General features: G+C 36.5%; 1 pseudogene; it reads right to left on the bottom strand.

Moving 5' to 3' along the window:
- Positions 1–14,877: 14,877 nt before the first annotated feature.
- On the bottom strand, positions 14,878–14,996 carry LOC145263341 (5S ribosomal RNA; annotated as a pseudogene).
- Positions 14,997–25,979: the final 10,983 nt, after the last annotated feature.

The following is a 25,979-nucleotide window of genomic DNA, read 5'->3' on the forward strand; positions in this document are numbered from 1 at the left end:
GCTAAGATATCCAGGGTGTTTGTTAGGAGAAATGCTTCAACATCGTTTAAATTAGTTCTAAACCCACGGATGTTCGTAAATGCAAGCCTCAAGGGAGAAGGCAGGTTGGTTTTGTTTGAGTTTTGGCCTGGTTTTAGCATAATTTTTTAATGTACTAACATCATTTTTTTTTTTTTTTTTTTTAAGAGTTTCAGTTTAGGTAAAGGGTGCTGCACAAGTGATTATGCAGAATATCAGACATGCAACACAAGCAGACCATCAGTTGTCCTTCCATCTACTAGGATTGTGGCCTCGGAATAGCCCATCGGGGATAAGTGCAGGGTCCCTTTCCATGCGTGACATGGCACTACAAACAACCCGATATTATACAACTGCTGATGGAGCAGCTGCTCTAAGTGCTACAAAAGAGTTAGAGCACCTGTACTACCAGTCGGAAACAGCAGCCAGGAACTGTCTATCCGGTATCTTCAACCCATCAGATGACGGTCAACCCAATCTGCTTGCACTGGCATTACGGTATTCAAGCACTCCCAAGTGCCCAGTTTAAGGGATGGGATGTGTTGGGAGTGGGGAAAACGGCGTTTATTGCCCTAGTCAGGAAATGAGATCGACGACCGAGTGTTTCTGTCAACTCTTTGTGATTCAACCTCTATGCCTAGCTAATAGACAAAGAAGGAGTATGGAAGCCGGGTGATAGACAGTGCCTATCTACTCCTTAAGCAGTTTAGGTTTGCAGACCAGTAATTTGTTTGAGTCACCAGCTCTAGGAAGGTTGTCATCCAAGACTGGAGAGGCCTTCCTCCCCTTAGGTTTAGCTTCAGAGTTTTCTTTCTTCTAGACGGATGATCTGGGAAGATCTACAGGTCCATCAGCACTGAGAGGGTTTGCGCCGCGCCTGGGTCCTAATCCAGGTATTTCTGCGATCCCGCGTGAGTGGTTAGTGTTGTTACTGGGTTAGTTTATAAAGGTTATATATCTACTGAGAAATTATACTCTTCAAAGTGATTATAGGACATTGCTATTTCATTGTTTGTTACTGGAGGAGGGGGTGAGTAAAAGTTCATGCAGTGGAAGCAGCTATATTTACAAACAGGTCTGTTGGAAGAAGTTAATATGGCTTAATGTTTTTTTCCTTTAAATTTATAATTGAGAAAAGAAAAAGAAAATTTTCTTCCTTTTCCTGCTGGAGCTCTATCGAAATAGATCTCCTTTTAGTGGAAGAATTTTCATATGTTTGTTATTTTTCCTTTTTGCATGGCCTAAACCTTTGTCGATATGACCCTGGTATCATCTCATAACTCTTGAGGATGGCTAATTTTACAAGGTTATAATCTGCACAATGGGTGATTGGGTGAGATGCGTACACCGGTCCCCTTTCTTTCAGAAAATATCTGTCTATGCCTGCCTTGTTGAAAGCTGCTACAAGTTGAATCTATTCAGTGAGGTCAAACCCTTCCCTTTTCTCGTGGAGCGTTTTTCTCTCCTGTAATTCCCTAATTCTTGTGTCGTGATCAATTTGCGCTTTCTGTATTTCTAATCCAACCATAACCCTTCTTCATTTATCACTTTTTTTTCCTGCGAACTCGTCTCAATTTTGACTTTCTCAAGTACCATCTGAACCTCAGAGAGTTTAGGTGACTTTTTTGATAAAGGCTGTAGCAGGGCTTTGTTGAGCAAATCATTATCGATCAGGTGTTTTGTAACTACCTTAACTAACTGATTTTTCTGCATGAATGACCTGACATCTAATTCTAAATATCAACCAATTTCTAAAACACTTTCTTTTTTTTAAACTTGACTAACTCTTCAAAAGTAGGAGACTCTAAGAAAGTGTTTATTGGGTATACAACGTCCGTTATTTTACAACAATGTCAGTCTGTCTTATGGAGTCTTATAGAAAAAGAGTATCCCTGACGAGCCTCAGCTTTTGTTACTCTCATGCCTCTTTGTGAACACCGATCAGTTTTTTTGGTTTTTTTTACATGGTAGTAACTACTTATCAAGGCCCGGAAGCGACTCAGGGACAAGGGTTATTGTGTGTACAGTAATCAATGGATTAATATTGTAGTAATCATTAATAATGGAGATTTGATAAAGTGTCTTACAAAAGGGGGCAGTTTATCAGGAATTTGTTTATGTTGGACTTGAAGACATCCAAATTGTAGTCAGGTGGGAAACAGACAGACGGAAGAGAGTTCCATAGGCGTGCACTTCTAAGAGAGAAGCTTTTTCATGGAATTTATGTTTTGATTTAGGCACAGATAAAGAGTGGCAAAAATTATTGACAGTGGTTTTAGTTAGACGGGTGCTTTTCATGAAAGATTAGGGAGGGGAGACCAGAGGTTGGAGCTCAGACGAGCACTTGCTATGGAAATAACGATAAAACAAAGACAGGCTTGCAACGTCTCTTCTGTGGGAGAGAGGTTGCAGGGAAGAGAAAAGAGCATCTCCCACTAAGCTACGAAGTCTATTTTGTACTCTGTCAAGGCAGGATAGGCTGTTTTTAGCAGTTCCTGCCCAGATGTGGCAACAGTACTCCATCCTTGGATGTACTTGGCTTTTATATAGATAGAGAATTGCATCAGCAGTGAGATATCTACTGGAGCATTTTTCCAGCGATCTTGGCAACAGACTTGATGTACGTGTTCCATTTCAGATCAGGAGTAAAGGTCAAACCCAGAAGCTTGTCAAAACATGTAACCTCCCCAAGATGAGAGCCATCCATTTCAATTGATGCCAGATGAAGATCAGAGCGTTAATGATGTAAAGATAGGAGCTTGGTTTTAGAATCATTAAAAGTAACCAGCCACCTCTTCCCCCATTGTACCACGTGCCCAAGATCAGAGGAGAGAGAATTAGAGAGAACTTTGTCATTTATGGCCTTTGATGTGTTGCCATAGATGGTCGTGTCATCAGCATAGATGTCAACGAATGATTTAAGTGTGTGTTTTGGGAGATCATTGATGTAGATCAGGAAGAGAGTTGGGCCCATGATGGACCCCTAAGGGATTCCAGCATTAATACCGTGGGCCTCTGATTTCTGCCCATCAACCACTACTCTTATGAACCTATTGGAGAGAAATGATTTAATGATTGAGAAAATATTACTAGTGATACGGTTGCTGGAAATCTTGTGAAGTAGGCCCTTATGCCATATCTTATCGAAAGCCTTTGATATGTCAAGAGCAATTGCCCTAAAAAGGAAGCCTTTGTCAAGAGATTCACTAATCCTATGAGATATAAGCGTTTGTACATCTGCTGTAGATCTTGCGGAGCGCAAACCATATTGCATGTCACTAAAAAGGTTGTGTCTGCTGAGTTGATTGACTACTTCTTTAATATGGATTTCAGCAACTTACTCATGAAACACAGGAGACTTATTGGTCTGTACTGAGAGGGAGATGACTTTTCACCTGAATTCTTAAATTCAGAGCATACTGCTGAGGTTTTCCAGAGTGTTGGGAAGCACTTCTCCTTAAGACAATGCTTAAACAGTTTTGTAAGTACGGGGGCAACTTCTGGTTGGAGCTTTTTCAACACTATAATTGGAATGCCATCAGGGCCAGTTGTTTTACTGGAATCAAGGTTCTTGATTAGCTTGGCGACCTCACGCACAGATATTTGTATGTTGCATAGCGTGTTGTCTGTTATAGGAGGAAATACGGGGAGTTGATGGCCTTCGTCGCATAGGGTAGAATTAGCTGCAAAGTTCTTCACAAATAGTTTGGCCTTGTCTGATGCTGATGAGATGACCTCAGGTCCATTGATAATGGTTGGAATAGAATGCACACTTCTGTTCAGGATCCTGTTTGCTATTTGCTGCTCAGCTACTTTGGATTTAACGGATTGAGCATATAGCTCTCTTGCATTTTTTATTACTCTTTTACAGTGGTTGCTGGCGTTCCCGAAACAGCTTTAGTCTCAGTGCATCTATTACGTTGGTAGCCATGGGAAATGTGATTTCTGTGCGTGATGGCAGCAGTACATTCTGGCTGGCTGTTAGATTTTTGTTGGAATTTTTTAGATGGTATGAATTGGTCTATGCCTACAATTAACCATTCGGTCAGATCTGATACTATAGAGGACACTTCCTTTTTAAACCATTATCAATGGACCAGAGGTCATCTCGTCAGTGTCAGACAAGGCCAAACTATTTGCCAAGAACTTTGCAGCTAATTCTACCCTATGCGACGAAGGCCATCAACTCCCCATATTTCCTCCTATAACACAGAACAAGCTAGGTAACATACAAATATCCGTGCATGAGGTCGCCAAGCTAATCAAGAACCTAGATTCCAGTAAAGCAACTGGGCCTGATGGCATCCCAATTATAGTGTTAAAAAAGCTTCAACCAGAACTTGCTCCCAGACTTACGAAACTATTTAAGCGCTGCCTTAAGGAGAGGTGCTTTCCGACTCCCTGGAAGACCTCATCAGTTTGCCCTGTATTTAAGAATTCAGGTGATAAGTCATCTCCCTCTCAGTACAGACCAATAAGTCTCCTGTGTGTTATGAGTAAGTGGCTGGAATCCATATTAAATAGAGAAATAGTCAACCACCTCAGCAGACATTCTGGGGAGAACCATGGCTGGCTGTTGGGTTTTTGTTGGAATTTTTGGATGGTATGAATCGGTCTATACCTACAATTAACCATTCGGTCAGGTCTTATACTATAGAGGACACATCCTTTTTAAACATGGAATGCAGAGATAGATCAGATATAAATGTACGGAAGCTATCCCAGTCAGCCATAGAGTATCGATATACAGTACGGTGGAGAGGTACGTCTGAACACTTGTTGCATTTCATTTTTATCTTAACTGATACAACCGAGTGGTCGGAGGATCCCAGAGGAGATAGAACGGAACATGAACACCGTTCAGGGGAAGTTGTGAGGAAAAGGTCTAGAAGGCTTGCATACTGACTGGTAGTATCGGGCACACGGGTGGGTTCGTGAACAATCTGAGTGAGGTCATAGGCAATGGCAAAGTCTCCTCATCATCCCCTCATCATCTCTCTTGTTTGAGTGAGTAGGCTTCAGTGTGTTTCTTTGGTTTCAAGCGCACTTGATGCATATGTTATTTTATTACAAATAAAAACAATGTTTCTATTGAACTCTCATAGTTGACGATATAATTTAATATTTTCTCCATATATATATATATATATATATATATACACATATATATATATATATATATGTATATATATATATACATATATATACGTTTTATTTTTATTACCGTATCTTTCTGTTAAGTTACATTATTGTTTCGGCTACTCGGCCGTTTTTTTGGCCGTCTGTAGCGTCCCTGTTCTGTAAAAGTCTGAGGATGCTACAGACGGCCAAAAAAACGACCGAGTAGCTGAAACAATAATGTAACTTAACAGAAAGATACGGTAATAAAAAATAAAACGCATATTTGCTCTACAACAGTATTGAGCACTTTCTTCAGTTTTTATTAATTACCATCTCCACTAATATCTATATATATATATATACATATATATATATATATATATATATATATATATATATATATATATGAGGAAAGTATGCTTATTCAATTATATTTCATCTTTTATTCATACCAATCATTAAATTTATGAAGCTCGGTGTAACTACAAAACGAATAAATGACAAAAAGGTCTGTATTCCAAATTTCAAGATATTGACCATCTTACCATTTATTTCTTTCATCATGTTAAAATGTTCAATTCTTGACAACACCTGTTTTGTATCACAGAATCATTCATCGAATTATTGTCAATTTTTGAATCTATTCCGCCCTTACTCATCAGCAGAAAATGAACTCATCAACTTTAAAAGAAAATAAAGTAATATGGACATAATTATAAAATTTGAAAATCAAAAGAGAAGTTGCGATTGTGTTTTCTTTTAGTTATGCCTTATATATATATAATATATATATGGTGTTATATGATAGTCTTATTATTATTTTGTTGTTGTTATTCGTTGTTATTGTTCTTTGTTAAAAGTGAGTCTTATTAAGAGAGATGTTGTTGTAAGAGATGTTGTTCGTGTTATGAAGCGATTCATATATATTAAATGTTTATACTTAGAAGTGTAATAGAAGCTCTTAGAGTGAGGAGACAGTCTTAGTGTTCACATTGTAGATATGAGATGTCGAGACGTGTATGTAAAGACATTTTAAAACACATGATATACAAGACATATAATAACAATTTTCACTTTACCTTTTGGTAGAATTACAACACAAAGACGACGTTTATAAAAACACATGATGGGTTTATTTCTTCTCCCGACCGGTCGTGGTTTTCTGAGTCAAGAATTCAAAGCTTTACATTCTAAGTTTCAAAAGTGACCGTCTCGCTTCTAGACGTTCGAATCCCAACTGCAGACTATCGTCTGTCGTCCTCAAACTCCCTCTCTCAGTTTCTCTAAAGTTTCTAACTATATCGAGAACTTCCCGTTTTCCATGACGTCATACACATGTTAAAACATGTGTCTTCTTTCACGTGTTCTGGAAATGCGTGTCCAAAACATTTTCCTTTGTTTACAAAAGGAATTTTAACCTATATTCCCAGTAACCTATATTTCCAATATGTTAAAAACATGTTTATTAAATTATCTTATAGTTGCATTCTTCAATTGAATTTTCATAACAGAATTGACAATGCACATTCTTTTCTTGAAACTATTTTATCTCTAAGCTAAACAATGGTTTGTTTTCACATTCCATTCGCTAATTCTCTCTCGTAATCTATTTCTAAACCTAAATTACGAAGTTCGTATTTCGTCTATTCTATTTCATTTTCATTTTAACTAAATCTCTCTATTTTTATACTTACATGAAAAGGGGACAGCCCTTATCATGTAACAAATAACAATGCATGCTTAAACACGGAGGCATGTCATGCAATGTGTCTGAGTTATGAATTTAGTTAGAGAAGTCAGAATCAGAATCAGTCAGTTAGAAGAAGCGAGGGGAGTCAGACCAGAGACGCAGAGAGGTTCAGAGAGTCAAGCCCCCCCCCCTGAAAGCGAGAGGTTTTAGAAATAACCATGTAACAACTTTGAATCTCTGAAATATAAAATCATGTCCGACCGGTCGAAGGAAAAATAAATGATCATCATGTTTTTTTATAACTGCCGTCTTTCTGTGTTCATCATTACAACGAGAAAGGTAACGTGTTTATATTATATGTACAACTGTCAAACGTAAATGTCAAACGCACTCTCGGTCTATCTATCAAAATCTCTTCTAGTTGAATTATAGGCTTGGTTCTCTTGTAGTAACATGTACACTGTCTATTATATATATACAGAACTGTCTCTCTCTCTTTATATGTACCCTGTCTCTATATCTCAACAATGTCTCCATCTCACATCACAACATGATCACACACATGAACACTCCTAAGACTGTCTCTATCACTCTAAGACTCTCACAAACATGAACAACAACAAATATATAAGTCGTCATCTAAATAACAACGAAACATATTAGCACATATTTGGTACCCTCAAAAATAATACCAAGCATTACATAATCATTTAAAAAACTAAAAATAAAAAGCGGAAGACCAGTACCCACTTTACGCTGGTCTGCAGTTTGATTTGTTGCTGGCTATCTTGCTCTTGCTTGTTGGTGGATATCAACATTTTGAACCGAGCAAGAGACTAGCTGTCGTACAAAGCTAAATCTCTGTAATAACATCTTTGTACAGATACTTCCTCAGACATTTATCAAAAAAAAAAAAAAAAGAAAGTCCTATTGGCGATGGTTCTCCATATTAACAGGAACAGAAGATATTATGCTAAACAACACCCACTCCAGCTCTGTTGCTGGAATGTGAGAACATTTATTGACAATGGTAAAATACTAGAATGGAAGACTGCAATTTTGACTAAGGAATTGCAAAGATAGAATATAGACATTGCTGCACTCTCTGAGACACGTTTCGCAGGTGAGGATCAACTGGTTGAGCGTGAGTCAGGCTGCACGGTCTTCTGGTCTGGTAGAGCTGAAAAGGATAGGCATGAAGCTGGTGTTGGTTTTGCAGTTAAGAACTCCTTAATTGACAAGATTGAACAGCCAGTAGGCATAAATGACCGTACAATGACATTAAGAATGCCCCTTGTTGCTGGTCGTTACATGAATGTTCTTTCTGTCTATGCGCCGACTCTTACTTCGTCTGAAGATGATATCACTTCCTTTTATCATATGCTTAGATCTGTTATCACCGGCTTGCCAAGTGCTGAGAGTTTGGTGGTTCTTGCTGACTTCAATGCACGGGTTGGATCAGACAATGAGACTTGGTCTCCATTGGGTCCATATGGCATTGGTAGAGTCAATTCAAATGGTATGCTGCTTCTCCATCTCTGCAATGAACTAAATCTTGTTATCACCAACACTTTTTCCCACCAGAAAAACAAGGAGACCTGGTTCCATCCCCAATCTAAACATGGCCATTTGCTTGATTACATACTGTTTAGACGTGGTGATCTTGGAAATTTTTGCAAAGTTAGAGTAATGCGTGGTGCTGACTGTGGTACTGATCATTTAATGGTCAGAGCTAAACTGAGAATTACAGTTCGCAAAAAAAGCCGTTTCATATTTGCCTAAACGTATCGATGTTTCCAAATTGAAGGATCCAGTCATCGAAGTTCCTTGAAATCTGCTTTCAACCAAGTAGATTTTTCATATTGTGATTGGGCGACAGTAAGAGATACAATATACCAAAAAGGTGTTTGACCTCTTGGATTGAAGGTTCCCATACATCGAGATTGGTTTGCTGATAATTTTAATCAAATTAAGCCTCAAATTGATAGAAAGCAGAAAGCTGATTTGAAACTTCTCAACTCTTCACCTCTGAACAAGCCAGCTTTCGCTGCCCACTTCTCTTCTCTGCGGAGTGAGGTTCAGTGTTGTGTGCGCCAAATAAAAAACAGATGGTGGTCTAACCTCTCCAGGGACAAAAAGACTGCCTATGATCATAGAGATGTCAAGACATTCTACACTTTGCTTCATCAGGCTTATGGTCCAAAATCCTCTCCTGGCGAGTGATGGGAAAACCTTGCTGAAAACCTCAGATGAAATTATGCATCGATGGCATGAACACTTTCATAATATTTTTCATAAACCATCCAATATTGATGTTGCTGCAATAGAAAGTATCCCTCAATGTTCCTTTTATTTAGAACTTGATGTTGAACTGACTCTTGTGGAAACAGTTGACTGCATTAAACAAATAAACTCGAACAAAGCCCCTGGGCTGGATGGCATCCCTGTTGAGCTGCTGATACATGGTGGTGTCAATGTACATTGTGTGGTCCACTCTTTGATACTGTCAGTATAGCAGGGTCACCTGGTTGCCCAAGATTGGGTAGATGCCATCTTGGTTATATTGTACAAAGGAAAGGGTACAAGGTCTGATTGTGGAAATTATTGAGGTATCTCGCTGCTGAATGCGGTTGGAAAGGTATTTGCATGGCTCTTGCTAAACCGATTGGAAAAGTATGTATGTCCTAATATCCTTCCGGAATCCTAGTCTGGTTTTAGAGGTGGGCGAGGAACTGTGGATATGGTGTTTTCTGCTAGACAGCTCTTGGAGAAATGTATTGAACAGCATATGCCTCTTTGCCAGGTGTTTGTGGACTTAACCAAGGCGTTTGACACAGTCAACCGTGAGGTTCTCTAGAAAGTGCTGGAAAAATTTGGCTGTACACCTGCTTTTACAGACAAGTTCAAGCAACTTCATCGTAGTATGAAAGGTCACGTCAACTTCAATGGTCGGCTTTCGGAAGTATTCCCCATTGATAATGGTGTGAAGCAGGGTGATATAGCTGCACCAACATTGTTTTCGTTCTATCTTACTGCTGTGCTCTGGTATGGTTTCCACGATTGCGATATGGGTGTTGATATTAGTTTCCGAACGACTGGAAAGGTGTTCAACCTCAGAAGATTCCAAGCCAAAACACTTGTTGGTGATGGACTTGTTAGGGAACTGTTGTATGCTGACGATGCTGACTTGGTAACACACTCCCCAGTAGATATGCAACTAGTGATGGATCTTTTTACAAATGCTTGTACCTGCTTCGGACTGACAGCATTAAGAAAACTAAAGGCATGTACACTCCAGCTCCTGATGATCTGTATGTGGAACCTGATATCTTCGTCTGTGGAAAGCGCCTTGAAGGCGTAAAAATTTTGTCTACCTTGGGAGCACCTTATCAAATGATGGCACTCTTGATGCAGAAATAAGACAGAGAATCAGCAAGGCATCTGATGCTTTTGGAAGGTTACAAGATAGAGTCTGGTCTGACGGTGATCTAACTCTGACAACTAAAATCTCAGTATATCAAACATATGTAGTGCCATCCATACTGTATGCCTCTGAAATACTGACCTTGTACCAGTCATATATAAAACTGCTCGAGAGGTTCCATCAGCACTGCCTTAGACACATTCTTGATTTAAAGTGGGATAGCTTTGTCCCTGATACATATGTCTAAAAAAAGGCCAAAAACAACCAGTATTGCTACCATTGTTATTAAGAACCAGATGCGTTGGGCGGGTCATTTCATCCGGCTTGAAGACTATCGACTCCCAAAGCAGTTGTTCTATGGTGAGCTCTTTCTAGGAAAAAGACCCCAGCACAAGCCCAAAAACGTTTTCGTGATAGCATCAAGGAGAGTCTGGTGAGCTTTCATATTCCTGTTGACAGTTGGGAGTCCCTAGCGTTTGATTGCAAGCAGTGGAGGACACTGATATATATAGGGCGCAGAACACTTTGAAACAGCCAAAATAGACCGAGCGAAGCTTAAGAGAGCATGTAGGAAATGCCAAACTTGCCACCCAACCATGGAGATCTCTGGATCTGTAAGGTGTATGATCGGGCTCTGTTGTCTAAGGCAGGTTTTGTTAATCACATGAAAGCCCACGATAATACAGGTTCTGCTGCTGTTAGTTTCATACACACCAGTGAACGTTTTCAGTGTCATGTCTGCTTGAAGGTATGTAAGTCGCTGGCAGGGCTAAAAAGTCATATTCGGGCACATGGACTTTCAGTGACTGATGGAGTGGCTCTTGTCTAACAAGATGTTGCCATCATATATATATATATATATATATATATATATATATATATATATATATATATATATATATATATATATATGTGTGTGTGTGTGTGTGTGTGTGTGTGTGTGTGCGTTTGTTGTCTGTGTAAAATAAATGATGTTCTTATATTGATATTTAATTTCAGAAAATGTTTGAAATCAACAAATAAAATCTATGAAAAAACCGTTTAATAGAAACGAAACGTGAAACAATATCAATCATAACAAGAGAAGATAGTACATTAAAAAATGTAACTGCCGCATTACCCTTTATTTAAGCACACACACACACGCACACGCACACGCACACGCACATATATATACATATACATATATATATATGTATATATATATATATATATACATATATATATATATATAATTTAACGGGGATTAGAACAGCAGTCTAAAGAGCAGAGTGTATTTTAATGTAATAGTAAAATCACTAATGTAATTAAAATACAAGAAAAACAGTGCTCGTTGTAATGTAGATATATAATAAGCTCTATAGTCATGTGAAAAGAAAAAAGGATATCAAAATTTGTAACGACTGTATTATCCTCTAATTAGGCTTACTCAGTGGTACCTAATCATATTAAGAGAAGATAGTACATCAAAATATGTGACTGCTACGTTACCCTCTGCTTAGGCTTACTCAGTATTACTTGCATATTCACATGAAAAGAAAATAGTACATCAATATTTATGATAACTATATTTCTAGTAACATACGAGAAAATAGTACATCAAAATTTGTGATTGTTACATAACCCCCTACTTAAGTTTACTCAATGGTATCTGCTTTTTACATTGAGAGAAAATAGTACATCATTTGTCTGTCACATTACCATCCTCAGAGGTTTAATCAGTGGTACTTCTTTACACACAGAGAAAATAGTACATTAAAATTTCTGACTGCTACATTACCCCATGATTAAGCTTACTAAATTTTACCTGTGCATATTCCTGAACAGAAAATAATGTGACTGTTATGAGTCTATAGAATAAAATAAATGCATAGTTTTAAACGATGTCAACGAGCCTCTTATTGTTTAATCTTGGAGCTGTGTACACACACACACACACACACACACACACACACACACACACACACACATTATATATATATATATATATATATATATATATATATATATATATATATATATATAATAGGGGCGTTCCAAAAGTACTGATTACCATTATGTTAATATATGTACCAGACGAAACGTTGATGAAAACATAACTGGGTTTGTTTCTTTATCTTTATATTTTGTTGGAATACTATTTCCATTATTCTCATTATATATATATATATATATATATATATATATATATATATATATATATATATATATATATAATTTAAACCTAATGGACCCTTTGAATTTGTCGTTTGACTATTCGTCTTCTTGTATAGTCATTTGGTAAACTGATCGGTTGTTGGACGCCGAATCATTAGGACAATAAATGAAGAATGCGGGGAATTTGAGTTTACTGCGTATGACCCAGAATAACAATGCGGGTTGCGAGTAGATCAGGTGTTATGCAACTGAGAGACAAACAAGTAAAATGAAAGCTAAGCGTTTCATAAAGCAAATTCTTTTTTCTCTTCCGTATTTCTCCGGAGACATTAAAAAGCTTAACACTCTATGTTAGACATGAGAACAAAACGGATGTACACCTATTTAAGGCAACGGTTAAATCCTTAGAAAACGATTTTCAGTTTGTAGTGAAATGGGGGCGTAAATGGAGGGTAAAATTTAATGCTACTAAGACTAAGCTTCTTTCCTTTAACAATTACAAGAAGCTGTTTCAACCACCAAAAGTCATGGCCAATGTTCGAACATGTTTTCCCACACATATACACACCCACACGTACGCACGCACATACGCACACACACACACACGCACACGCACGCATATACACAGCCTCATACGCACACTCACATTCACTCACACACACACACACACACACGCTAACATACACACATATACGCACGCATACGCGCACAAGTACGCACACACGCGAAACGTCACTTCCTTTAGAGTGAAAGCCAGACATGCGCAGTCAGAACACTGACCCCTGTATAAAAGTCAACAAAACCTGTCAACTGCCTCTTTTTGCGTCTGGACCAGCGTTCGACCTACTTAGTCGACGAGCTGACCGCATGTTCTAACGTCACTTTCCTGCTACTGTAATGTGGGGCAAGCGCAAGCACACTTAATACGCTTTCCCTCTCCATGAACTGGATTGACTTACTCTCTCTATCTACCCTTCGCTTTGGCCCATCGACACAGACATGTGCGCGACTTTCTACTGAGTTTAACCCTTTCTTTCTACAGCCGGCTTGCCACTTCGCATTTCTCTATTCCTTCCACGCGCATAGTCATCAACGGCTGAATGAACACGTGTACACGAAGACCATTTCTCAACAGAAAATAAACGACATGTTTGTTTTATTCCAGCACTTGAGTTCTGTGTTTTATTCATTCAATTCGTTTCATTATTTTTTCTTGTAGCGAGTTAGGGTATTTTATATCCTGGTCCGCAAACATGGCTAATAACACCCTACCTGAGAGCTCATCGTTCAGATTCCTCAGCAACTGGAACAAATACATTGAGGACATTGCAAAGGCTGCTGCATAGAAGGTGGGCTACCTCTGCCATAGTAAAAGGTTACTCACACCTAAGAGTATCCTGTATCTTTACAAAGCTACCATCCTTCCATGCATAGAGTATTGTTGCCACATCTGGACCGATGCATCCATCACTAGCGTCTCCTTCTTAGATAAAAACCAAGACAAGTCGTCTATCTAATAAGTTCTTCACTATCAACCAAGGTCCAATTCCTATTTCATTGTCGCAACATAATGCTGCACCCCTAAGCCCGTTTTAAAAGTATTTAATGCAATGTGTTCTGGTAAACTCATTGTGCAATAAATTATGTGTGAAGAAGGGTTTCCTGTCTTTGTTGATTATATCTTATTTATTACGAGCCTCGGTGCCCGGTGTTGTCTGGGAGTTTGGAGGTGTGTGTGTGTTGAGCAAAAACAAAAACAAAAAAAAAAGTGTTCAAAGGCAGACAGACTCGAACTCGTATCGCGAAGGAGGAAAAGAACGTGAAAAAAACAAAAAAAAAACAAAAGCAAAAAAACGTGAGGCCTTTGTCGTTGCGTCCATCGCCAAACAGGAAGTGGCTAAGGTTTAAATTGAGGCTAATCAATCGAAAAAGGGGGATAACTTTCGAAAATATCGGCGAAAAAGCGACCCTTCTTTGTAGAAAAGTGTCCAGTTAAGGGTGAAGGAATTAATGTTTTTAGCCAATTTTTCGATATTTGTCGTTCGAAAGGTCGGGCTTCAAACCGATACCGATATCGTGAAAATCCGTCGCCTCTCTCGAAAGATTTAGTCAGACAGACACGCATACATACATACATACATACATACATACATACATACATACATACATACATACATACATGTAAACAGACAGGTGATATTATATTATAGATTATTCATATTTATATGTGTGTCTCTTATTAATTGTGCACATACGTATGTGTGTGCACAGCTCTGATCGTCTGTCTATGCATGTGTGTGCAGTCAGCACCAACCCTATTCAGGGTTTAACCGGCTTCCTCTGAAGGAGGAAGTTTTATGGAATTATGAAATTCACAAGCGGTCCCCAGTCGCATGTATATCTCCGTTAGGGGAGATAACGACGTTAGGTTTTTGCAACTTTTTGCGGGGTGGTGTTAACGTCCTCCTACATACAACACCTGGACTTCCAAAATTGGTCACCCATTTTAGTAATGACCAGGCTCAACGTTGCTTAACTTCGGTGATCTGATGGGAACCGGCGTGTCAACGTGATTATGCCGTATATATATATATATATATATATATATATATATATATATATATATATATATATCTATGTCTATGTATGTATGTATGTATGTATGTATGTCTATGTACATGGTCGTGTCACCTCTAGTGTGTGCATATGTATTGCAATAAAGTCACCATACTTTTTTTGAAGGGAGGGTTCTTGGTTTTCTCTGATCAATTCTTCCCGTCACTGGTCGATGCTGAAAAGGAAACATCTGACAAAAACATAACGCCGATCTTCTGGCATGGATTATTTATTCGTCTAATGGAGAAATCATCGCATTTTGACTCAAACTTGTGTCTCTTTCTTCGACCAATTCTCGCGTCTCCCTCGATGCGTCTGTCTTGTCCAAAATCGGAAGGCAAACTGCACTTGCATGCATCGTTTTCTTTCCTAAGAACTGAATGACACCCCCAGGTGTCATCGCTGAGATTAGCTACCGCGTTTGACATACGTCAACCTTAACCCCTTGAATTCTTTTTGCATTAATTAACCTACGAAGCAACTCACAATTTCCAACAGCATAACCCAGGATAGATTACATATCAATTGCACTTGTACTTCCTCAACATACATACTCTTGACAAATTCGTTTACCAACAAAATCTCACACCTTCACTGTAGAGGTCTCCAGATGCCGGAAAGTCTTCTACTATAATAGCTTCTTTCATCTGTTAGTCTTTGTAATTTCTCTTCCTGCTTCCTGTTTCCCTTACTTTACTGACACGTAGAAATTTAAAGGTAATGCAAATCGACATCTCGCTCATCTTAATACATATAGTAGCCTGTTACATTCAAGTGACAATATACTTTATTTAGAGTGAAAAAAAAAACTCACAAAACTACGCCACAGACACTTAAAAAAAAACGTCAACATAACATTTATATGTACATTTCCGAACAACGTGCTCGTAAATGTTACATGAAAAGGTTATTTGAAACCGTAATGCTGTATTTATTTTCGTAGATTTGTAGTAACTGAACCAAGACGTGATTTAAAAAAACGCTAAAAAATACATGGCTCGACTTACTACTTTCTTTTTTTCTTTCTTTCTTTCTTTCTTCCCCTCTTCGTTTGGATTCGCTTACCTCTTCACTTGCAAGTTGGTTTAACGTGTTAACCTAAAGTATTTTCAACCAATGAAAATTGTTTGAAACCCCAAAAGTAACACACCTATATAAAATTAATCAAGCCTATAAGATCTGATCAACAAAATCTGTTTTCTTTAGAATTCGCACGTCCTCCCCCTCTCGAACAGAATCCAAAAGCGTATGCTTAACACCCCTCCCACTTTCGTGCTTTTGACCAGGGAGGCAGTGCAAAGAGGGATCTTTAGTTATTCACATAAATGCTTTCATCAGTTCGTGCACATCTATGCATGCACTAAGAAAAAAACCCCAAGATAAACCAACACACATACACAATGCCACGCTGCCAAATACTCACATAGGCATATTATTCACACTATAAATATTTTGACTTATGACTACTTACTCAATTTTATTAAAAACAACACGAGTTTGCATAAATGAACACTTGCTGATTGAAAACAACTTTTATATTCCTGTAAAATTATGAAAATATTTTACATTTTTGAATTTTTGAGACATAGATTGATTATTCGAATTATTTGGATTCTTCGGACTACTGTTCTTATCTTGAGTATCATTTCCACAATGTTTCGGTCGATGTAATCTTCGACCTTCTCCAGGTGTATCTTGTCAAACTCGGAAATCTGCATGGAATTTCGAACGTATCCCTTCATTTAATTCACGGGGTTAGCATGCTCTCGTTCCGTCAGTTGTGACTCTATAGAAGTCCTAAATAATTCTCAATTGTATTTTCGGTCGCCGACACTGAGGATTGAACCTTCAACCTGCAGAAGGATGTTACTTTTACAACTGATTTTTCCAAGTACTCGAACCCGTGGCACAGACTTCCAATTGCAATTAGAGCGATACAATGTTTTACTGAAATGTTGCAAAATTGTTGACGTAACATATTTGTAGACTCCCGAATAACCTACTGTAACATATTGGGGCCCTACGATTATGGAGTAGGTTAGCTAGACAAATATGCAGTTGTGCATATTTAAGCTTCAGGTATTTCAAAATGATTTAATTTGGAAAAAATTGTAAACATTTAACAATAAAGAAATTTAAAAAGGATCAACACTCGAGTCAAATTGAAAGAATAAACAATGGCAAACACCTCGACTGACATAAAACGTCAAAGATGACGCAAGTGGATTATTGAAATGTGTCAGTATTAGGGAGAACGAAATATTTTATTACATAAGGTAATGAAAGAATCAAATAGAGAGACTTTTCTTTTAGTTATGGAGTTATTCGCTTAGGGAGTTAAGAGGTGTTTAGGGCTTGATGTAAAAGCTAACAATGAGAACTTGGCGACGCGACATGACCGACATGCGTATGTAGAACGGAAATAAAAGCTATATTTAAAGTTTAACGAGAAGTTGTGTTAACTGCATGATTCATCGAAGTTGAAAAGTGCTTATTTCCAGCGTCTCCAAGTCAAGTGCCGCCACGAAATAAGAAGAGTACAATGAAAAGTATGCATGCTTGTTTTTGTTAAGAAATGTACCATGTAACGTCAAGTGAAGGTTACCGTGAACACTCACCCGCACACCGCGCACACACAATCCGTATTTATACGCTGATAGGCAAAATGTAACATAGATGTTATATACACCCAAGACAACAAAGCATGATTTGATAGATATATGAAAAGACACAAACATTAACGTTAGACAATTACAGAGTGCGTCTGATGTTTGAGAACATCACTTTTTTTTACCAGTTCTTTCCTCTATATTAACTTTTACTTTTATTTACAGACAATCAATCATGGGAGATAATAAACTAACACAGGAAATGAAAAGACATGCTGTAATAGTTGTAATAATGGTAAAACACAGCAATTTTGCATATATATATATATATATATATATATATATATATATATATATATATATATATATATATACGTATTTAGTATATATATGTGTGTCTGTATTCGTGTATCGTCTAGTGGTATAAATAATAGTGTATTTGATACAACAGATATGCGCATAAAGAATATCGAAATATTCTGTGTCCTGCATGTATTTAAAACGTTCGTTGTGTGTGTGTGCGCTTCTTCACACATACACGTAGTTAACAAAGGCGACATATAAACGTTCACAGACAGCTTTTCACAATCAAACAATAACAATTATCTGCTTATCCTAGACAAAAAGAATCATATACGTTCTTATTACTACGAGTTATATTTTACATGGGTTTTATTCGTCTTATGGATTTCCTTATCGGAGATTGACACGCTGAGTCTCTTTCTATATTTTCCTGGTTCTCTGTCCGCTTCCAACAGTCCTTCGCACATCTATTCGCCAACGCGTTTCTTACCAACTCGTCAATTCGATCTTTGCTATTACGTTAGCAAAACAGATACAATCATGTGCCGTTCACGTAAGCCAAATCTTGTTTAATTAAACTATCCAATCGATTTTAAATTCTTAAATCAATTTTGTTTATTTAATTTCTGCTTAAATTCCCGAATAAACATTCTAAGCTGTAAATACGCATTTTTCAAAATCTAATTGTTTTATTTTTCTAATTATAATAACAATCGACTAGATTACCCGGCGTTGTCCGGTCAATATCTAACAATAGGTAATTGAACAATTAATAATAATTAATTGGGGAATACCTTTTACGCATGTTTGAATAATTATCTCATTATCACTTAAGCTAATAGAAATCGTGTGGAAATTTTATTTTCTTGCTCATTAAGCCGTGTCAGGGTGGTGGTTTAGAGGTCAACCTTTCTTGCTAGATGTGGAGCTTGACTGTCTTTTCTTCGTTATAAATCACCATTGTCACCTCTTGTTTTGGCATGTTTTTTTTAGCAAGTAAACACAAGAACATTTAATTTTTTAAAAAAGAGAAGTCGATCCGAACCGACTTATTTAAATGAAAAAAAAAAAAAAAATATCGGAAACGTAGACTGAAAAGAGATATTTTTATTGAATTTTTATTTCATGCCGTTTAGATTTTCAGCCTTCAAGTAAGATGTTGTGATAGAAAAGCAAGATTAGTTCCTGTTTCCGCCCCCCCCCTCCATTTTGTTATTGTCGTTTTCGGCGTCTTCGTCGCTTTAATTCTTTCAAAGAATTGTCTCTTATATAGAAACTCCGTTTTTATGTTTAATTTTCTAGTTTTTTTTTGTTTTTTTTTTAAATTGTTACTTCGATTAACTTTGTTCACCATCCTTTGGGAAGCAAAAGGAACGACCATATTTTTATTAATAAAATTGAACTTAATTGGGTTTTTATTTTAAAATAACAGCTTGTTCTCATAGATATACAACCAGGACATTGACAATTGCAAAGTCTAAATCGTATAACTAAACGAATGCTTATATCTACATAAAAAAAAGCAATAACTCATTAGTGGACATTTTCATGTATTTTTCATTTGAAACATATGGCGAATAGTTTCCATAGTTCGCAAACTTTAATTTTAAAGAGATTGAGATATTAAGCACATAATTATATATTCTGTTATAGATTCTACCATATCTACCGAGACCAAGTTCTATTCGCCTCCGTCTCCATAGTTTACCTAAAACCCACAAGAACGGTGTACCGTTAAGACCCATCTTATCACTGATAGGGCTTTCTCAACGTAAGTTAGTCAAATGGCTTATAACTATTTTATACCTCGTTTTTTGAACGTTGCAGTTCGTTTTGTATTAAGGATTTATTCTGTGAAAAACTTACTTTGACAAATTTAAGTGCTCTTTTGATATTTCTAATCTCTTCACTTGTGTCCCACTTTTGGAAACTATAAACATTGTCGCCTTTTGTTTTGGCATGCCGACAACGACAATAACAAAATGGAGGGGGTGGAGACAGGAACTAATCTTGCTTTTCTATCGCATCTTACTTGAAGGCTGAAAAACTAAAGGATACGAAATAAAAATTCAATAAAAATTGCTTTTTATAAAACTGTTTTCAAATATCTCTTTTTAGTCTTCGTCTCTTTCCGTCTCTAATATATGTGAAGACGCCTTATATAATAGTTAACTTCCGACTTCATCTATTCCTGAAAGCATTTTCGTAGAACTAATGAAATTTGCCATTGTGTCGGTTGAATTCAGTTTTAATAGCATCACATATAGGCAAATAGATGGTGTGTTCATGGGGTTTCCCTATGGGATCGGCTTCGGCAAATATTTTTGTAGGTTTCTACGAAGATGATCTACTATCCGGTTTTCAAAAACTAGACCTTTACTTCCGTTATGTTGACGGCAGCTTTTGTTTGACAACGAAACAAAAGTGGACATTTAAAGCAGTTCTTTAATAACATTCATTCAACCCTTGAGTTTATGTTAATTCTACTCTTCCATTTTTGGATCTACTAGTTTTATTCAGCTTTTCTTCACTTCAGTTCAGTGGAACAAAAATTCAATTTAATTAAGATCTTTACGCATAGGTCGCTAATAATCACGAAATTAAATTTGTTACAGTCTTTCTGTATCAATGACATTGTTTAATCAGCAACAAAAATAAAGTTTCTAACGTTTACAAAATTAAAGAAGCTTCAGTAAACAGATGCCTTATTTACCTTCGCCTACCTTCGGCTAAGTAACATAAACAACAGATTTGCCAAACAAATATGACTGTCTATACAACAGTGTTATTTCGCGCCGAATCCACGTGTTGTTGTTTCCACTCGATTCATTTTATTTCACTGCAATAACGCCTATCCTTGAATGGCCTTTGGGCCTTAATAAAAAGACTTTATAGATTTGGAGACTTGATAAGAATCGTATTCATGCGAAGGATACCATTCATACCAAATGGCAGTTTTCGATGTCTATAGGCATCAGATTTGTAGGAGCAAAATGTAGTATCTGTTCTGCTACTACATCTCATTTTTTGTCCTCGATCAGTGAAGGAGAAATCCTTCTAGACTAAGGAAATTTTTATTTTTGTCTCAATCCAGAATTCCCTTTTCTAGGAGCTGAATATTCCCCGACATAAAAACACAATCGTGTGTCCTTGTAGGGGAGTAAATAAGGACTTGCTGACAGACTAACTAAATCAATTCTATAAAGTGGATACATTTTGGTAAAACGGCCAGCCATTGTGTGCATTATCTGTTAAAAATTCTGCATGTGCAATGAATAGTGTTATGGATACTTGTGCAGACTATGCTACTATAGGTTGTAAACCCGGGGAGGGGAGGAGTTACTTGAATTGTTGTTATGTCCTGGCACAGCAACCAGCTTCCCCGGAGGGGGGGGATAAACGGTAACTCATAGACATTTGTTACATTAAGGGTCCAGTAAGTTTGATAGGGCATCGACTATCTCTGCTGGTGGGTTTTGTCTCCAGTCTTTTGATCAGCGTCCGCAGCATTTTATCAGCATCGTTGATAGCAGGAACCGTTGGGAATTGAACGCTTGTATAAGATAAGCGACAAGACATTTTTTTTTTTTTATATAAACGTAGAATTATTTTTAATTTATTTATTGCGGACTATTATCCTCATCTTTCTTAGTTGTTGTTTCACGACGTTTCTGCCAACTATTCCTCTGACCTTCGCCAGGTAGTAACCGCGACAGATAGGAACTCTGAATCTCCTAACTGCATCCTCGACAATTACTGCCTTCCATAGTTGTTGTCGTCTCGCCACATTTTGGTCAGAGGAATAGTCGGCCGAAACGTTTTGAAACAACAACTAAAAAAGATGAGGATAATAGTCTGCAATAAAAAAATAAAACTCATCTCAATAATGAATTCCAACTAAAAATAATATAAATTCATTTTGTCTTCAATTCGAAAAAATGCCTCCCCCCCTCACTATAATAATTGTATTGTTTCTTTATTTAACTGTAATCCCAGCCAGCCTGAATGATCGGCCCATCATCGGCCCATTACATAACCGACGATCAGCCGACAAACACTGTAATGGGCCGATGATGGGCCGATCATTCAGGCTAGCTGGGATTGCAGCTCGCACTATGTCGAGCGGACATCGCAAAGGTTGAACAACATATTCCATCAAAAATTCGATATGCAAATTCTTCACCATCTGATGTTTTTAACAATACCACCGTTCAGCCATATGTGAGCACCTTACAAATAATCGCGTTGTGCCTCCAAGTTTAGTGTCGACATTCTTAGCAAGTGGCACTCGCTTTTTCATGTGAAAATTCTAGAAACCATTTACATTTAGTCCTTGAAACCTTCTCTTTGTAAGTAATAAGAAAGGTTTAGGACTTAATTTGATTTCTATTTGATTGTTCCCCCCCCCCACAGTATTTCTATTTTCATAATATTGAATGGAAGCCCTTCATGAAAATTTAGGTACCTTTGAGTTTTGATAAATTCTGAAAATATGAATTAGACATAAATAAACAAATAAATAAATAAATACTGTTAAAAACGGGCAAAAGTAATCGCCCGTTGATATCGAATGATTGCTTATGCCAAATTGATGGTTGAATATGGTTAAATTTGTGCACCTTTTTGCATTAATCATTAATTTTACATCAAACAGATATCATAATATTTACTTGTCTGCATCTTACCATAACAAATGTCCATATAAATATTTAGTCGGATCGACCTAATAGTTTCCGAGAAAACTTCTAGAGTAAATGTAGAATTGTGGTTACGACGCTTCTTAGTATTAGAATGAAACTCGAAAGCCACAGAAGTAAATTTCCATTAAAAACCGATGTTAACTACTTAATTTTGTATGTCGCAATTAGTAAGATATTACATAAAACATGTCACATATTCACAATATTGATTGGCTGCCATCACTTTTGGGTGAAATGTCGCACGACAGACTTTAGTTACCTCCCCTGCTTATTCTGTTTATTATTTAAGTATAATTTGAAATTTACTTCGAAAACTATTTTCATTAATAATTCATTTTCTACCTTCACATTTTCGTAATTTTTGGATATTTTACTAATTTCGACAATTAAGAGGTTACCATTGGGTTTAAGTGAAATTCATTTTTTTTTTCCATATTTTAAACATTAAATTTTCATAAAGAGCTTCCCCCCTCTTTTACTCCCTTTAGAGAAAACTCATTTAAACTAAATATGGACCAACGTCGCACATTTTACACTCAGCAACAGTATTAATTCATGAGTGAATCCGGTTTATATATATATATATATATATATATATATATATATATATATATATATATATATATATATAAAGCTGAACGTCTGTGTGTGTCTGGTCACGAATAGGCTCCTATAATGTTGACTATTATAGAAAACTGATCACATATAATGATAGAAGATGTATCGAGACACAGGAATGGGTATGTTTGATCTGGCATAATGATGATTCATTAAAATTGTGGGGTTTGCGTACGCGCCTGGTCCACAAAATATGGAAATAAAAATTTAAAAATTAAAAAAAAAAACGTTTACAAATGTTTTTGATATAGATGTATATAATAATACTTTGATAAGTATGTTTTAACTTAAATAGGGATGGTATAATAAAATTGTGGGGGTCTACGTTCGCGCCTGGTCTCCGTAGAATAGAAATAGGCACAAACTTTAATAAAGACTTTTCATATCTATCTGCGTAAAGTATACTTTGATAATTATGTTCAGTTTGAAGAAATATGGTATAATAAAATTATGGGAGATTCGTGACCTCCATAGAAGGTCACAAAGTTTAACAAGGTTTTTTAATATAGATCTACAGAATATTGTGATAAGTGTTTCAGTGTGAACAGGTATGGTATAATAAATTATGGGGTTTATCTATTTTATTTCTACTTTCATCATATTTTGCTTTGGTTTTGATGCCCCCAAATTCGAAGCTATCTCTTTACAACCCTTCCTTTTCATAACCTATCATACTTTCATAAATCAGAGTCCATTTTCTGTAGGCTGTTTTTGAACCCAGTCAACGACGGGTACTTTTGCTAGTATATATATATATTTGCGAATTAGTCCACCGGGCAAATTATTTCTCCCAATATATAATAATCAATAGCGGATTGATTCTATGGTAATACATACGCAATCTGCATAAATTAAAATATCATGTTTAAGTATATTGTCCGACCGAGCAACGTCGGGCGGCCAGCTAATATATATATATATATATATATATATATATATATATATATATATATATATATATATATATATATATATATATATATATATATATATATAGTGCGTGTGTGTAAAAGTATAAATTTGTGTAAATATTTTTTATTGGCCAAAACTAGTCAAGATCAAAGCTCTATGAATGTTAACATTTAACAACAAAGAATGTATAAATAAATAAACAATAATTTGATGAATTCCAGTGACCAAGTCTTTAGTCATCTTTTCTTACTTAAATTCAAAACAATTCAGTACGAATTGAACCTCGTTTCGTGCATAGATAAATAACCGTGAACAAATATGTAATTTCTAGGACCTTTCATTTATACAACAATGTCTTGTGTGTGTGTGTGTGTGTGTGTGTGTGTGTGTGTGTGTGTGTGTGTGTATGTGTGTGTGTGTGTGCTTCTTGAAATGATGTTTGATCTTCTCGTGATTGAACTGGAAATAAATAAAACGCTGAGGAATATAAAGGTCACCAACTTGCAAGTGCTAACTTAACATGAACAGTATTTTGTAAATGAAAAATCAAGGAAAACGTGATCAAATAGCAAAACATTTATATAGCTACTAGTAGACCGCCCGGCGTTGCCCGGTCGTAAAATACGCCTAAATATATTTTAATTGATACAGAAACTGAGGCATGTGCATGCGAGGATTATGTCTTTTTCTAAACAGCTCATTTCTTGTAAATAAATACTAAAAAAAAAAAAAATACTCCAGCTGACATCGAAACCAAAACCTAAAGACAGTGAAGCAAGTACGATAACCATTATACCTGCTTCACACGAACATTACAACGTGTTTTCCAACCTACTTATCTCCATATATGATATTTTGATTGCAGAAATTCACCCTCTGGACCAAAGTACCGTATGTTTGCAACAACAGATGCCACATACAAATTCAATGTATCTACCCTGACAGCCACTATCTTATCTAGCTTACGACCACCATTTCTGCCACATTCACTCGTGAGAATAAAATGCTATATTACATCCGATGAGCAATATCATCAAAATCGCCACATCTACAGAGCAAGAAGTTCCTATTTTTCTCTTTCAATATTTAGTGCTCCCACCGGTACCAGTTAAGACCGAGTCAAATTCTATATTTTCCAACAATATTGTGCTTGCACAACCATTAACTGGTAATACATACATACATACATACATACATACATACATACATACATACACATAACAATCTTTCCATTCCCGAATCAAAAGTAATAAATTTTCCTTACCCAAATTCTGCCAATTTTGATTGGCTGATACCTGACTATTCGCATATTCCGGAATCCACTTCTACAGTAAATTAAACGAACGTTCCATAAATTATACACAAAGGCGTCTTTCTTTACAGAATAAACTCGTGCTGAAAAACTAACTAAATTAAACATATTAACCGATTGTCGCCGCTCTCTGCATATTACAATCGTGCTGAAAAAATAAACATATTAACCGATTGGCGTCGCTAAAAAAAAACCCAACAAAATTAAACATACTAACTGACTGTCGTCGTATTTTACATATTACAATCGTTCTGAAACAAAAAACAAAAAGCAAAAACAAAATTAAACATATTAACCGATTGTCGTTGCTTCTTGCAGATTACAATCGTGCTGAAAAAACACAATCAAAATTAAACATATTAGCCGATTAGCGTCGCTATATACAGATGACAATAACTTTGATTTTTTGTAGGTAAATTTTTACATTAGCTCCACCTCCAGAATTTTCGTTAACATGACAAAATTTCTAGGTTTTCGACTATGCTGATTATGAAAATCT

This window comes from Euprymna scolopes, chromosome 38 (assembly GCF_053919585.1).
Source record: "Euprymna scolopes isolate OS-2025 chromosome 38, ASM5391958v1, whole genome shotgun sequence".
Lineage (NCBI taxonomy): Eukaryota > Metazoa > Mollusca > Cephalopoda > Sepiida > Sepiolidae > Euprymna > Euprymna scolopes.